The sequence below is a fragment of the Protopterus annectens genome, chromosome 1.part1, assembly GCF_019279795.1.
Source record: "Protopterus annectens isolate FY-2018-M chromosome 1.part1, PAN1.0, whole genome shotgun sequence".
NCBI classification, from domain to species: Eukaryota; Metazoa; Chordata; order Ceratodontiformes; family Protopteridae; genus Protopterus; species Protopterus annectens.
The window spans coordinates 502,876,395-502,891,691 of record NC_056726.1 but is presented as its reverse complement, the minus strand read 5'-3'; positions in this window follow the sequence as shown (position 1 = coordinate 502,891,691).

Sequence of the window (15,297 nt, the reverse complement as noted above, 5' to 3'; positions counted from 1 at the left end):
TCCCTTCTCTAGAACAGGCTTCCCATCCATACAAAGGAGATCTCTGTTCTAACCCTATTGAACAGAAACCTGGACCAATAGACAGGAAAACAGAAATATACCTCTGGTCTAGCACCTATGTCTCTAGTAGACAGAGGCACCCTGTAAAACTTGCACTGCCTTATATATACCACTTAAAATAACCTCTAATGCACAGAAACTTGTAGTATACATTTGGTATATGCTTGGCTAGGCATATAATGGCCCCAGTAGTCATTAACCTAGTATACACATATGAATGTATCGACCTATTCTATTGGAAAGGTCAACATTAACACATTACTATTTATTATGGCTAAGCCTGACTTACCCAAAAGTATAACCAATGATGAAAATAGCATGTCTCATGCTGTTATGTATCATATGAAATGACTCCACAGGAGTGCATTCCAAACTCTTGGAGATTGTTAGTGCATGACATCATCAAATCCTTTGAAGCAGTTAAATCTCCTTTGAGTGCATCTTATATAGTGTCTTTTGTTCTGAAAATGACACTGCTGATATCATTTATTCCTTATTTGATTTTGCATGCCATCAACAAAATATCAACTGTATTTCAGTTTTGGATATAAAAAACAACCAGGAAGCAAGAGTGCGAATGACCCAAAAATCCTCACTCTACGATTTAAGTAAATGTTCAGCCAATGCAAAAAATGCAAGAGAAATCACATAACAGTTTGCCAAAACCTCCAAAAGAGTTCTTGCCAAGAAATAATGAGTTGTTAGAAAAAATCTTTATTCCACAAGAACGAACCAAACTCCAAACACAAGTGCTTTCGCCCGTTTATAACGGGCTTTTTCAAGTGTAATTTTTTACACAACAAACCTTGCTTATATTTGCTTAAATAAATTGAATTATTACATTAATTAAATAATTAATCAATTATTTAGTTAGTAAGCTATGTTTTTTTTAAAATACGAACTTGAAATATTAAATGCAAAAAACTAATGTTTCATGTACACTTGATGCATCAAATGGCATTAAAAGTCATGCTAAAACAATCCAGAAGCAATACATTCAAACGTATTTGAAGATGTAAAAACTGCTTCAAAAGGAAACCCTCTAGATGTTACAAACATCCAAAATTCAACATGACAACTTCACTTAGCCACATTTTTTCATGTTTTCTGCAAATTACAAAGTAAATGCATCTACGATTGTATATAATGTTCTCAAAATGGTTGAACCACAAGTTTTTACATGTTACAATGTACAAAAAGAAAAAGGAAAGTGCTTTTGCTAATAAATATCAAAACCATTCCATCTAGTGGAACTATGTTAAAATTTGCCTTACAAATGAATGCTTTAACCATTTTAAAATTACCTAAAGTTGATGTGAACATGTATTTACCTTAGTCAGACTAAATATTAGATAATTTAATATATAATTTAATAGTACATCTTTTATTTTGATCAAACAATTTTAGTGCTAAAACATACATTGTGTTCAATGTGATGTACAAAAAAATAAAAATTAAAATAAAATAAAATAAAATAAAATAAAAAATCAAAAATCATGTGGACATATACCATCATAGTAAAACACTAAAATTGTTTGATCAAAATAAAAGATGTACTATTAAATTATATATTAAATTATCTAATATTTAGTCTGACTAAGGTAAATACATGTTCACATCAACTTTAGGTAATTTTAAAATGGTTAAAGCATTCATTTGTAAGGCAAATTTTAACATAGTTCCACTAGATGGAATGGTTTTGATATTTATTAGCAAAAGCACTTTCCTTTTTCTTTTTGTACATTGTAACATGTAAAAACTTGTGGTTCAACCATTTTGAGAACATTATATACAATCGTAGATGCATTTACTTTGTAATTTGCAGAAAACATGAAAAAATGTGGCTAAGTGAAGTTGTCATGTTGAATTATGGATGTTTGTAACATCTAGAGGGTTTCCTTTTGAAGCAGTTTTTATATCTTCAAATACGTTTGAATGTATTGCTTCTGGATTGTTTTAGCATGACTTTTAATGCCATTTGATGCATCAAGTGTACATGAAACATTAGTTTTTTGCATTTAATATTTCAAGTTTGTATTTTTAAAAAAACATGGCTTACTAACTAAATAATTGATTAATTATTTAATTAATGTAATAATTCAATTTATTTAAGTAAATATAAGCAAGGTTTGTTGTGTAAAAAATTACACTTGAAAAAGCCCGTTATAAACGGGCGAAAGCGCTTGTGTTTGGAGTTTGGTTCGTTCTTGTGGAATAAAGATTTTTTCTCACAACTCATTATTTCTTGGCAAGAACTCTTTTGGAGGTTTTGGCAAACTGTTATGTGATTTCTCTTGCATTTTTTGCATTGGCTGAACATTTACTTAAATCGTAGAGTGAGGATTTTTGGGTCATTCGCACTCCTGCTTCTCAGTTTTGGATATGTGTCAAGATATACTAAAGGCTGCAAAATATTAAGTTGTGTTAGAATCATCCAACATATTAAAATATAAGAATTAATAAGGTAAATATGATGAGTACAATATACATAGAATGAATCCATACTTTAGCATGGGCAATTTATAGTCAGTTAATACAGTGTATATTAGACATAGGCTGCATAACTTCAGACAAAATAAACAAGTTATGTTACTCACTGTATTAGCATCAGGAATAGGTACTGGATTAGTTAAACGTATAGATCTACATGCATTACAAAAGAAGGTAAGTCATGTAGGGTATGACTTAAATGCAACAATACAATTCTTAGATGATCATAGAGCAGAACTTGGACAAGAGAAGTTCATAGTGCTGCATCTGAAATGGCAATATGGACCTGGATTAAAAATATTAATAAATACATGCATCAGATCATTGAAATTTGTCAAAACAATTAAATCAAACATTGTTTATTGCAATCCAAATTGGTGCAGATCAGCAGTACTTACAGGTTATTCAAACATGTGGAGCTGAAAATACTCTTCCATTGACAAGAACAGAGGTAAAGTTAAAGTTGTTTAATTTGTTAAAATCTATATATTTTGCTTGTAAAGGACTACTCTGTTTATTACTTACCAGCTTAAGGGAACTACATAAGTTTGCCCAATTTTTGATTTACCATTATAAATTGACAATAAACGATGGATAGGATAAACTGATTCAAATCTAATCCATCCCTTTGATGTCCCAATTGATTTATCAAGCTGTGAGGAGTGGTCTCATGATTGTATTTGTATGGTGGTGAGGGAAAACCTACCCATGTCTTCATAATGGTACTGGGGAATGTGTATGGCAATGTTATATAGCAAATAGTTCATGGGTTCATGGGTGTTTACTAGGCTAATGACCACAAGGACCTTTTTAAGCCTAGCCATGCATCCCAAATCTCTGACAAGTTTTGATACCCTTGATATGTGTAAACAGGGGTTTGGGAGGTGAAACATTTACAAGCAGGTGCCTTGGAGATGAACCATTTACAGGTTGCCTGTGTCCATTAGAAACATATGTGCTAAACCAGGGATGAATTTCTTGTTCCCTATCCAATTGTCCAAGTTGCACTTAAATTGGGTTAGGGAGGAACTCTGCTTCACATGGATGGGGAGCCTGTTCCATAGACGGAGTAGTCTCTGAGATAAATACCTGTCTCTCCAGCAGGTCCTGTTTATATCACAGGCAAGGTTTAAGTCTTTAGAATAGGTAACTCTGGTGTTGTTTATTTTGTGGATATGCAGGTGGTCCATCAGAGTGGGGTCTGACAATACCCTGTATGCCAGGCACAGATCTCCCCTCAAAAGTATATAAGAAACAGAATACAGGGACAGGATCTTGAGGTGGTCTGCATAGGACATTTTACTTCCACCCTGTTTTCTTTTAGTGAGGAACCTCTGTGAACATTCCATTTGGTGGATATGCCTAGTTAGGTACATACCAAAGGGGGCATTTATCAGTTAAATGCCCAAACTGCATGTGTAGCATCTTCTGGTAAAGTAGTATGGAGTGATAGCACCATTACAGAAAGTGGTGCACATTGTAAACCTAACATACACGCAATTATTTACCTCAGAACTGTTGAACATATCAGACTGATCAGATGGAAGGGCACCACTGTAAATCCTAGCATTCAACCATTGCATACATTCCCATGGCCACACCACTGATTCATTCAATTCTTCAGCAAATCACTCAAGAGGACAAATTGTCTTATGAACACCAAACAAAACTCTGAGAGATTCACACTAAACCCTAAATATGAAATTAAAGAAATAACTACCTCACACTGGCAGCATATGTTTATTTGGTCACTCATGGTCAATAAGTGTTTTAATTGGTTATTGCAGCCTTTATTAATTTTTAATTATTTGCGCCATTATCTTTTGTTTCTACTTTGGTGCTCATTGTGCAGATTGATTTGAATGTACATGGAGATATACAGAAGCTCTCAATAGTTTATTTTTTGAATTCATACTCAGCATGACTGGCTTGATTCAGAGGGTAAAGAGTGAGAATGCTCACATACTTTGTATATGCATACGGCTGAAGCCCCTCACAAGCAGAGCATTAATATGTATGATTCTTTAGCAAGAAATATAAATAACTATGCATTACAACTAAAGATAGTATTGCAGATGTTTAGTCTTATAATAACAGTACATTACTATGCTGTGCTACTGCAGGCTTATACTCTTATTAACAACAGTATATTATTAAGCTGTGTGTGCATTATAACAGTACATTATTACACTGAATCCCCTGAATAACCCATTTCTGATACACAGAAAGTAGAACTTATTGCAAAGTGTACCAGAAATGTCCAATTGGTTCATAAAACCACCTTTTCAGTGGAGGCCTATGGAGAAAGCTCCAAAACAGATATACAAAAAATGAACAGGTCACAAGTACAGTATAACATATGCCTATTCTAACACTGAAATACAATTAGCAATCAGAGTCAAGAAGTCACAAGTTTACACAGCAGTGCCTTCCCATCTATTAAAGTAGGACAAGGTTACATATGACACGACGCAAGTTTGTAAGCTGTTAGGATGGAGCTAAGGTAGAAAAAGTGGAAGATACACAATGAGTATCAGATAGTGATTAAATGTTTGAAAGAAAATGTTCATCAGTAAGTAGTGGTAGTAAAACAATTAAAAAGATAAAAAACATGTACCCAAAAGCTAAACCAAACCCATTTAATGAGAATTGTATCAGACTTCATCAGATGCATCACATGCTTGACAACCATAAATTTTACACTATAAAAAGTAACAGTCAGCTAATCATAGCCTATTGGCTTTCTGTTTTAAAATAACTTCTACAGCTACTGAGTCATTTAGCCTTAGGGATACCATTCCATGTAAGCTGATTTACCAGTTTAATTCCTTTGATCCTGTACATTGGCAATGGAATGCTTATTATTCAGTCTTCTGTGATGTGAGTCTGTTTCCATACTATGGTGAACAACCTCAGGAGCTATTTCTCCCCTAATGCACCCCACATCTTGATCATATCTGTTTTGAATTTATCTGAGACTGATGATTTCCCTGACTTCATTTCCTTAGAGTGGGTTCTCCTTCTTTCAGAATAGACAATGCATGTGACAGTACAGCTTCTATGTTTGGTGCAACCATCCATGGGATTAAGTTTGACTTATTATGATATCTTAGGTGCAGGTCTAGACTGGTTTGTCTTCTGCCTTTCTGGGTGCACTTATAAGGTAGTGTTAGGAATGAAGTCCTGTGTTTCCATCCTCTAACTTGTAATATTGCACAAGGTTCATTCTAGCCCATTACTATTTGCTGTATATATACTTCCCTTAGGAGATATCATTAGAAAGAGGGAGCTACTCAACCATTGGTATCTACTACTGTAATAGTCAATGTCTGGTATTATCAAGGTTGCTGCTAGTTTAAAATGTGCACATAACTGAAAAGCTCACAACCATCTGAAGCTCAATATTTAAAATAAAGTTGCCACCACTGCATATGTATTTTTAATGGACTCAGCTGCTTCAGTCTTGCCTCCAATTATTACACACTGTGAGCATAAACTAGAATTTGTGTCTGGGGTGCAACATTTTGGCATTGATCCAATAATGGAGTGACATCAAAGGATCAAGTTTCATCTGTTATCAAATCACCCTTTTCCATTTGAGGAACTTCACCTTGATTAATGACTTCATCCTACCTGTAGATTTCCCATGGTAATTCATGGTTTGTTCTCCTCCCATTTGGAATACTGTACTGCACTCTACCTATGGCTCACTGAATATGCATTTACCAGTTTCACATAATCAAAAATCCACAGTCCAGTTACTCATGAGGACTGTATAGACACAACCACATCATACTGGTTCTGTGACAGTTGCAGTGGCTGCCATTTTGGTAAAGGATTATTTACAAAGACTTAGTCATGGTCTGTTTAGCCCTGCATGACTTGGCCCCTCCACCTCTGAGACCTTCTGGACTAGTAACATATGATAAGTACTCAGTAAGCAGTCTCAAAGGGTCTGCTGGCTCTTCTGTAAGTGTAACTTAACTCCTTGTTTCCTGTAAGAGTATAATCGTCATAAAAGCAAAATTCCTGTGTATCCTGTAAAAGCATACTTGTCTTTTCAGGAGACTTCCATATATTTCTGAAATAAGTACACTTATCTGTGTTTTCAAAGTCTAATTTCTGAAGTCCTGGTACAAATGCCTACCTAAAAATAAGTCATCAGGATAGCATACATAAGCTGATAAGATTTGTTAAACATGCACTGTGAAATTTTCAGAATGGGATGTACATAGCTGGAGTTATTAACAAATATTTGCAAAAGTTATGAAAATGTGAGATTTTCCATGTTTACATTAATAGTACAAAAACAAAGTGTGACATTGTCATTTTAAGGGTGGTAAATGCAAGCAGTGAGTGTTAATGAAAAAATACACCAAGACATGGTGGATAATTTGAAGACATCCTGAGGTATAAATACATTTTTAATAACACAGATATGACTATTAGCTATACTTTCATAAGTTCATTAATTTCATAAAAGCTGTAAGATCCATGTGAACAAATGTTATCATCTTATACAAAACATTAAGCTACACATGCTTGTCACTGACAATTGCCAAATAACATGCATTTTGTAGATGAATATTGTTTTGAAATGGCTTGAAACTATGATATGCATAATTTATGTAGATTCTGCAATGTGATAAACACAGCTGTACACTACCCTCTCTTCTCATTAAAAAAGCTATTATACAGGTGAACACATTTTAAGCTGATGTTTTGACTATATCTTATACATTCACATGCCTTTGATCATAATACAGGTAATGTTTTTTTTCATAAATCTGTAATATAAAATAAGCATATGAAGACAGAGCTTTGATGCTAACACTACTGTGTAGCCCATTCTCAATGGAAGACCTTTCCTGGTTTACATTTTTTTATGCAACTCAGATAATTTATTAGCTATTGCCAATCTTATGAAGGGTGTTCTTAGTAAAGGCTTTTGTAAAAAAAACTCACAGAAAGCAAGTGGTTCTCTGCCTTAGAAGACCTCAGGAAGTAAGAGGAATAGCAAGTCACCTGCTACCCAGTATTGAATGAGTTAGAATTCTGTCATTTGTGCCATTCCTTTCAGATTCTATACTTTTGGAATATGCTTCATAATTCATGGCTTCATGGTTTACAGATACTGGGTACAGGTCCAAGGGATTGAGTGCTAGCATCCATTCAAATATCTAAGGAATTCTTGAATGAGACCATGGAGTCAGTTTGCCTTATCCTAATGGTAAATTTTACATAGATATCAAAATCTCCTAAAGTGAATTTTAAATAAGTACTAGTGTTCATTTCTTTTTAAAAATTCAACATACTGTTCAAGGAAGCGATTGCAAATGAAAAAAGATTTCCAGCAAATTGTAATGTAAAACCTTACAAAATTAATGTAAGAATGGCAAAATTGTATTCTCACCAATCTAAAACCAAGTTAGTGTATGCAGGTGCTGCTGTGGTACCCATATCCTGTCTATAATATCTAAAACTGAAAAAAAATCTAATAAAATCACTGTTAATAAATACTACTTAGCCAAGCTCCTCGTGGTCTTGCAGGTTACTACTCAGCCAAGCTCCTCGTGGTCCTGCAGAGTGGTGCTAGCAGCAGAGAGGCTAAAAGAGCGACTGCTAACCTGATAAAAGTGTTTTTTTTTTCCTGCTACTACCTGGGCGACTGTCCGATCTATCTAAACTGCAACTATTTCTGCTTCTTGAACTGTTTTAAACTGTTTAAAGTTGTTTTTGCACCTGCACTTTTAAAGTTTGTCCTGTTTGTTGCATTTACCTGTTGAGGCTACACACGCAAGTGCGCTAGCCTGTGTTACATATTTATTGCATTTTCCAGCTGTTTGTTGCAAAAAAGAAAAAAAACAAAAAATTATCCTTGTTTCCCATCTTTCCTGACCTAGAGTAGTCCAAATACAGGCTTTGCTGTATTCTGGACTTTTGGAAAGTCCCTGTGTTGCCCATTTCCTTTCTTGGATAAAGGAGGGCTTCTTTGTTCGCCAGTGGCAGTGGGGAGCTTAGAGCAGCCCATCTATCCCTGGAGGAGTGTTCCCAGCACAAGAATCTGATAGTCTATTGGCCGTTTTGGGCCAGTTTCTAGCTCTTTCAAGGCCCCCTGTATAAAACCCACTTTGGCGCGATTTTTGCGCTTGTTACTACTCAACCAAGCTCCTCGTGGTCCTGCAGAGTGGTGCTAGCAGCAGAGAGGCTAAAAGAGCGACTGCTAACCTGATAAAAGTGTTTTTTTTCCTGTTACTACCTGGGCGACTGTCCGATCTAGCTAAACTGCAAGTATTTCTGCTTCTTGAACTGTTTTAAACTGTTTAAAGTTGTTTTTGCACCTGCAATTTTAAAGTTTGTCCTGTTTGTTGCATTTACCTGTTGAGGCTACACACTCAAGTGTGCTAGCCTGTGTTTCATATTTATTGCATTTTCCTGCTGTTTGTTGCAAAAAAGAAAAAAAAAACAAAAAAATTATCCTTGTTTCCCGTCTTCCCTGACCTAGAGTAGTCCAAATACAGGCTTTGCTGTATTCTGGACTTTTGGAAAGTTCCTGTGTTGCCCATTTCCTTTCTTGGATAAAGGGAGGCTTCTTTGTTCACCAGTGGCAGTGGGGAGCTTAGAGCAGCCTATCTATCCCTGGAGGAGTGTTTCCAGCACAAGAATCTGGTAGTCTATTGGCCATTTTGGGCCAATTTCTAGCTCTTTCAAGTCCCCTGTATAAAACCCGCTTTGGCGTGGCTTTGCGCAATTTTGCGCATAGCGCAGCATCGGGCAGCTCCGCTTAATTGGGTTTAAACCATTCTCGGCTCCACAAAGTCTGCTCTTCACTTTTTCCCTTAGAACTGATCTAGTTCTCATAATAAACACCCTATTCCTACTCTAAAGCCTGGCACTTGCTCACTAAAGCAATTATATAAGTCAACACTAAAAAATTAAAAGCACTACACCCTCACAAACTCCCCTTGAGTACCTTGTTCCCCATTGGCCCTTTTTTCAATTATAAAGGAATTCCCAATACTATTCTAGCATGTCCAAAGGTCAGTTGTCAATCTCCTCTCCGGTCCAGCTGGTGAATCTGGGAATCTTGAGGCAATGTTACAACTGCCTCATGTACACAGACAACCCTCTCCTCCTCCCAGCAAATTCCAACATATGTGAGAGATGTATCCATATAGCCAAACTGGAGGCTAAGCTCTCTCAACTCAGTAATGGCATAACCAGTCAGGAGGAGAAGAAACCACACTCACTACAATTCCAGTCTCACATAGACCTACCATGACAGCAAACCAAACACATAAACACACAAAAACATACTCGGAAGCTCTAAATAAAAATCTGCCTAAGCAGCAGAGACCTCCAAAGCAAACACCCAAGCAACCGCTACCCCAAAGCAAAACACGTGCAACACATAGATTACAAAGCCAGTGTGCCGAACAGTCACAGCCCTTAAGGCTAAACAACACACCTGATACACTTGTAAAAGGTGACTCTATCATCAGGCACACTGACGTCCTGCTGACCAGGCTGAACAAGGAGAAGGTCACGGTGAGCTGCCTGTCGGGCGCTAGGATCCGCCACATAACACAAGCACTCAGGTCACTCCAAGGCAAGTACAAATATGACTCAGTCATTGTCCATGCTGGTGTGAATGACCTGAGACGTACCTCCCTGGACTACATGAAAAGAGACATAGAGGAGCTCTCTGAGCATGTAGCCCAGGCCGGTATGACCCTGACCTTGAGTAGCATCTTACCCTCACCAAGAATGATGCCACAATATGAAGACAAGATGATCAATTTCAACAATTGGCTTAAGTATTGGTGTCATTCAAAGGGGATCCAATGCCTGTCAGCCTGGGATGACATGCTTAACAAGCCACGATGCTTCGCTAGGGACGGCTTGCACCTGTCACCCCTGGGCTTTCGGATATTGGCAAAGGCTCTTGCCACCCCCATAGTGCCTTTTTAAGCAAGGCTCAAAAGACAAACCGACCTCCATAGGTATCACAAGGGATAAGAAACTAAGAGTAATGCTACTCAATGCCAGAAGTCTAAACCTCAAGATGCATGCACTCAAAACTCTCCTTAGCATGGAGAACATCGATATCTGTGCAGTAACAGAAACCTGGTTCAAGGCTCCCAAGAGCACCCCAGCACTACCAGGTTATACCTCATACAATGCTTTACGGCCCCAAAACTTGGACCGAACTACAACAGGAGGGGGAGTATCAATATTCGTCAAAGATACCCACACCTCCAGGTTGGTGGCACAGCACAAAGCATCAAAGACTATCCATGTGCAACTAACAGTGGCTAAAACTGCCTTCCAGTTTATAGCCTGCTACAGACCACCCTCCCAAACCCAGGAACCCCACTCGGCCTTCCTGAGAACACTGGAAAATATGAAGGTCTCTCCAAACACCATTATATTGGGCGACTTTTCAACTACCCAAACATAGACTGGGAGCATTACTCTAGCTCCAACACCCTAGCCCAAAGGTTCCTAGAATTTATAATCTCAAATGCTATGCAACAACTTGTTACCACTCCCACAAGAGGGGAAAACATACTGGACCTGATCATCATCAACATAGGGGGGGGGTCTATGCTCCAGACCAGAAGTGTATCCCTCACTACTAAGATCAGACCATAAACTAATCTCACTGGATATTCACATCCCGACCCCACCCCCTGCCCAGAAAACCACAGTGAAAAACTTATCTAAAGCAAATTTTACACTCCTCAAAACCGAGGTGGAATCCTTCAAAGCCCCCAGGCCTGTGGAAAATACAGCCCAGACCGCAGAATCCTTTATAAACGCATTCTATGAAGACCTTCAGGAATGCATGGATCATGCAATCCCAAATAAAACCAAGACCCAATCCTCCAAAGGCAGGCGTACTGTCTGGTGGACCCCAGCCATAAACAAACTATACAATAGAAGGAGGAAGCTACTACATGACAGAGCAAAATCCCAAAAAGGGAAGGCATCTCTGATCAGTATTAGCAAAAAACTACGGGCACTCATGAAATCGTCTAAGGCCAGCTTCGAGAGAAAAATTGCACAGGACACTAAGGATAATCACAAGGCTTTCTTTAGTTATGTTAGGAACCTGGGTGGGAATTCCCAGATATGCTCAGAATTAGTCCAAAATGACAAAAAATACACCAAACCCACAGACATTGCCAACATCCTAGCTGACAGGTTCAGTGCAAACTCCCCACCAAAGGGCAAATATCTATCCCAGCAGAGTGCTGCCCCTGACATCTCAGATGCTCAGGTAAGAGCCACCCTCTCCAAAGCAAAAAACACAGCATCAATGGGACCAGACAGTGTCCCGGGCTGCGTCCTACATGAACTCCAAGAAGAGCTAAACCCAAACATAAAACTACTGTTCAATCTCAGCCTTACTACAGGATATGTACCCAAAGAGTGGCGTGCAGCAACAGTGGTCCCTCTCCACAAAGGTGGTGCCTCAACGGATCCTGGAAACTATCGCCCCATAAGCCTGACTAGCTTGGCCTGCAAAGCTATGGAAAGGATCATCATGGACCTCATAAATAAAGATATTGGGGACCTGCAGACACTGGATCCTACCCAGTTCGGCTTTGTTAAGGGCAGATCCTGCCTCTTAAACCTGGTCGATTTCTTTGAAACAGTCACCAAGGCCATTGACAAGGGGAAGGTGGTCCACACAGCCTACCTGGACCTCACAAAAGCCTTCGATACAATACCCCACTCGGGCATTATAGATAAACTCACTTTTTATATATTATATATATGTTTATATATACATTGTTTTTCATATTTAATGATGTCTCTATATTTATATATTTTCACTATTAAGATTCTTAGTGTTTTATGGTTTTAATATTTGATTGATATTTAAGGTTTCTATGTATGGGCTTAATGTCATGGAATTTTGTGGCGTTTAGCTCTTTAAATGGAGGATTGGTATCTAATTGTTGAGTGATGTCATGACTTGTAAGTTTATTTAAGCTTTGCAGTTTACTTTTTGAATTGTATCCGCGGTGGTGGTGCTGCGGTAGCGTCGCCTCACAGTAAGACGCTTTCCGGTTCGATTCTCCGCTAGAGTGTCTTCTGTGTGGAGACATGCGTGAATGGGCATACCTTCGTCGAAGGTTGTGTGTCAGGGCTGGCAACTCGGCACGTAAAATCAACTACCAATTATTAGCGGACCGGAGCTCCGCTGTGGCGACCCCTAACCGGGAAAAGCTGAAAGACACAACAAGTTTACTTTTTGAATTGTCTGATGAAGTTTGCTTATTCAGTAAACGAAAGTGCTTACCTTATTTTTGGACTCAGTGTGTTTTTTTTGCTCTATTTTTTAACAGTTTTCAGTTTTTGTTTTTGAAATTAGTTTGTTTGATAATTCAGATTTGTTTTTGAGTATAGGTGAGAAAGCTTATTTTGTATTTAAAAGGCAACTTATGTGATTTGTACACCCTTTACAGATAAAACAAAATAAGCTTACAAAAGGTAAAGAATGTAAGAGTTGCAGATTTGCATATGAGGATCCATACAATTATATTCAGCCATGGGATGGACTGAATGTTATATAAATGATGCATTTATTAAGTGCTTTGTTCTGATGAAATCTATGTTAAGTTATGGATGAAGGTACTAAACTTTTATTAAATAGGTTCCATATCCTGCAATCTTTTTTGGTTTTATTGTCAAAAAGCAACACTACCACTTTGGACTGCTACATACTTAACATGTGAATCATAGTCTTATCAAGAGAATACCCACCCCAATTTCATTTCTAAGTTCTGCAAGCTGTTTTATTTATTTATTTATTTATTTATTTTATCTGAAATTTGATAATTAGTTATGTGAACTGGCCAATTGACAATTTTCAGCCATGACATGGAGCCAGAAGAGCAAAGTACATAATAAAATAACAAAGCAATAACAAAAGTGAAAATAAATTATACATCATATGATAATAAAGATGTATATTAAAAGTAAATACACAAAGAAAAGGTATAGCAAAAAACAGCAATATTCACAATACTTCAAGCAATGTAGAAATATGTAAAATATTTACAGTATTTACAGGGTAGAGTAAAGCTTGGCAGTATACTTGTTATAGATGATATATTAATATAGGCTAATAACACTCTGTTTAATCTTTTCGTACTATACTTACAACATTGACTGTATCCAAGTTTGTGCCAGGTAATTCTTACTGTTAAACAGCCCAGATTATTTTAAAGAGTGTTCCAGTAAGTATAAGTCTTTTTGATTTAATTAGTAAGGACAAGCTGATTAAATACAAAAGGCTTTGCAACATCATAACTCCATCATAAAATATGAAAAAATAAATAAAACGAATACATAAATAAATAAAGTACATTAATGTCATTATTACTTGCAGTTGTTCTAAAATACATACTTGGTGAAGTAAAAGTTCTTCTCTATCAGTGGCTTTAAGATTTCTTTAAAAAAATCAGTTTATTGAAACTGACATATATGTGAAGTCATCTTCTACACTACATGATATTTATACTCTTGATCCTAATATTGTTTTTACTTGCCCTGTTTTACTTTTATTGCATCCTTTTATGTCATATTTATGTATCTATGTGCTTTTACATATGCTAGTATGTTTCTAGTTTACTGCACTCGTATTAAATTTTAAAATTGTTCCTAAAGTTAAATTGAACCTGAACAAGTTCAGGGGGATATTTGCATTGCTGAGACCAAAAAGTCAATTTGAAGATTATAATTCAGCCAAATGAGTTAAACAACTTCTCAAATGGCACAATATTAAAAAAAATGAGAATATTCTCTTTCCTCATCTAAAACTCAAACAGAATCCAAAAAGAATGTATTCTACTCAAAATGTAGCAAAAAACAGATATCATTAACAAATCTCAGACATTGCTCTAGCCTCATTCAGCGGTAGGCATCCAAGCCATCTGCTTCAAAACACTACAGAGAATCATAGTACCATCTGTCTTGAGACAATAGCACAATGAGGGAGGCAGGGAATCACTTGCAAATTTGTAACAATAATATGTAACCCTTAACTATGAAGAAACCTGTAAACAAGTGCTGAACAACAGATCATTGTCAGATTTTAGAAAAGTGTGAAAGAAAAGAAAAAAGGCTAAGCAGTTCACAATAAATTGCCCGATACAATTCTGATCTCATCAAGCTGTAAGCCAAAAATAACCATAAGGAAATCACTGTTATGTCCACTAATAACCCACCACCAGGACAATATTCATTCTAGAAAAAAGTTACACAGAATCTCAGTGCAGGTTATACCCTTACAAAAATGTAAAGTTTATTGAACAAATGATTTTTCACTCAAATATCTCATGGCAAAACATTTAATGATTCTCGCTTCATTCTGTTATATCACAGCCAACAAACATGGCAATTCAATTTTCTTAAAAAAATAGCATGAGTATTAACCTTTATGGTGATATCTCAATGTACATCCCTTTAGGAGTTCAGAATCACTTAAACCTAACATTCCTGTGATAGTCCTGAGCTCCATGCATAACATCATCAGGAAAGTTAGACATGTTTAAGCTATTATAGGTGCATATTTTTTATGGGCAGCAGATGACAGTATGCCAAGGATTTTACACATTTACCAATGTGAAATAGATTGGCATGTCTTCATTGTTTTGAAGACAGACCACTGACACAATTATAGAAAAAATATATACCTACAAACACATTTTAAATACAATAATAGATTTGTTT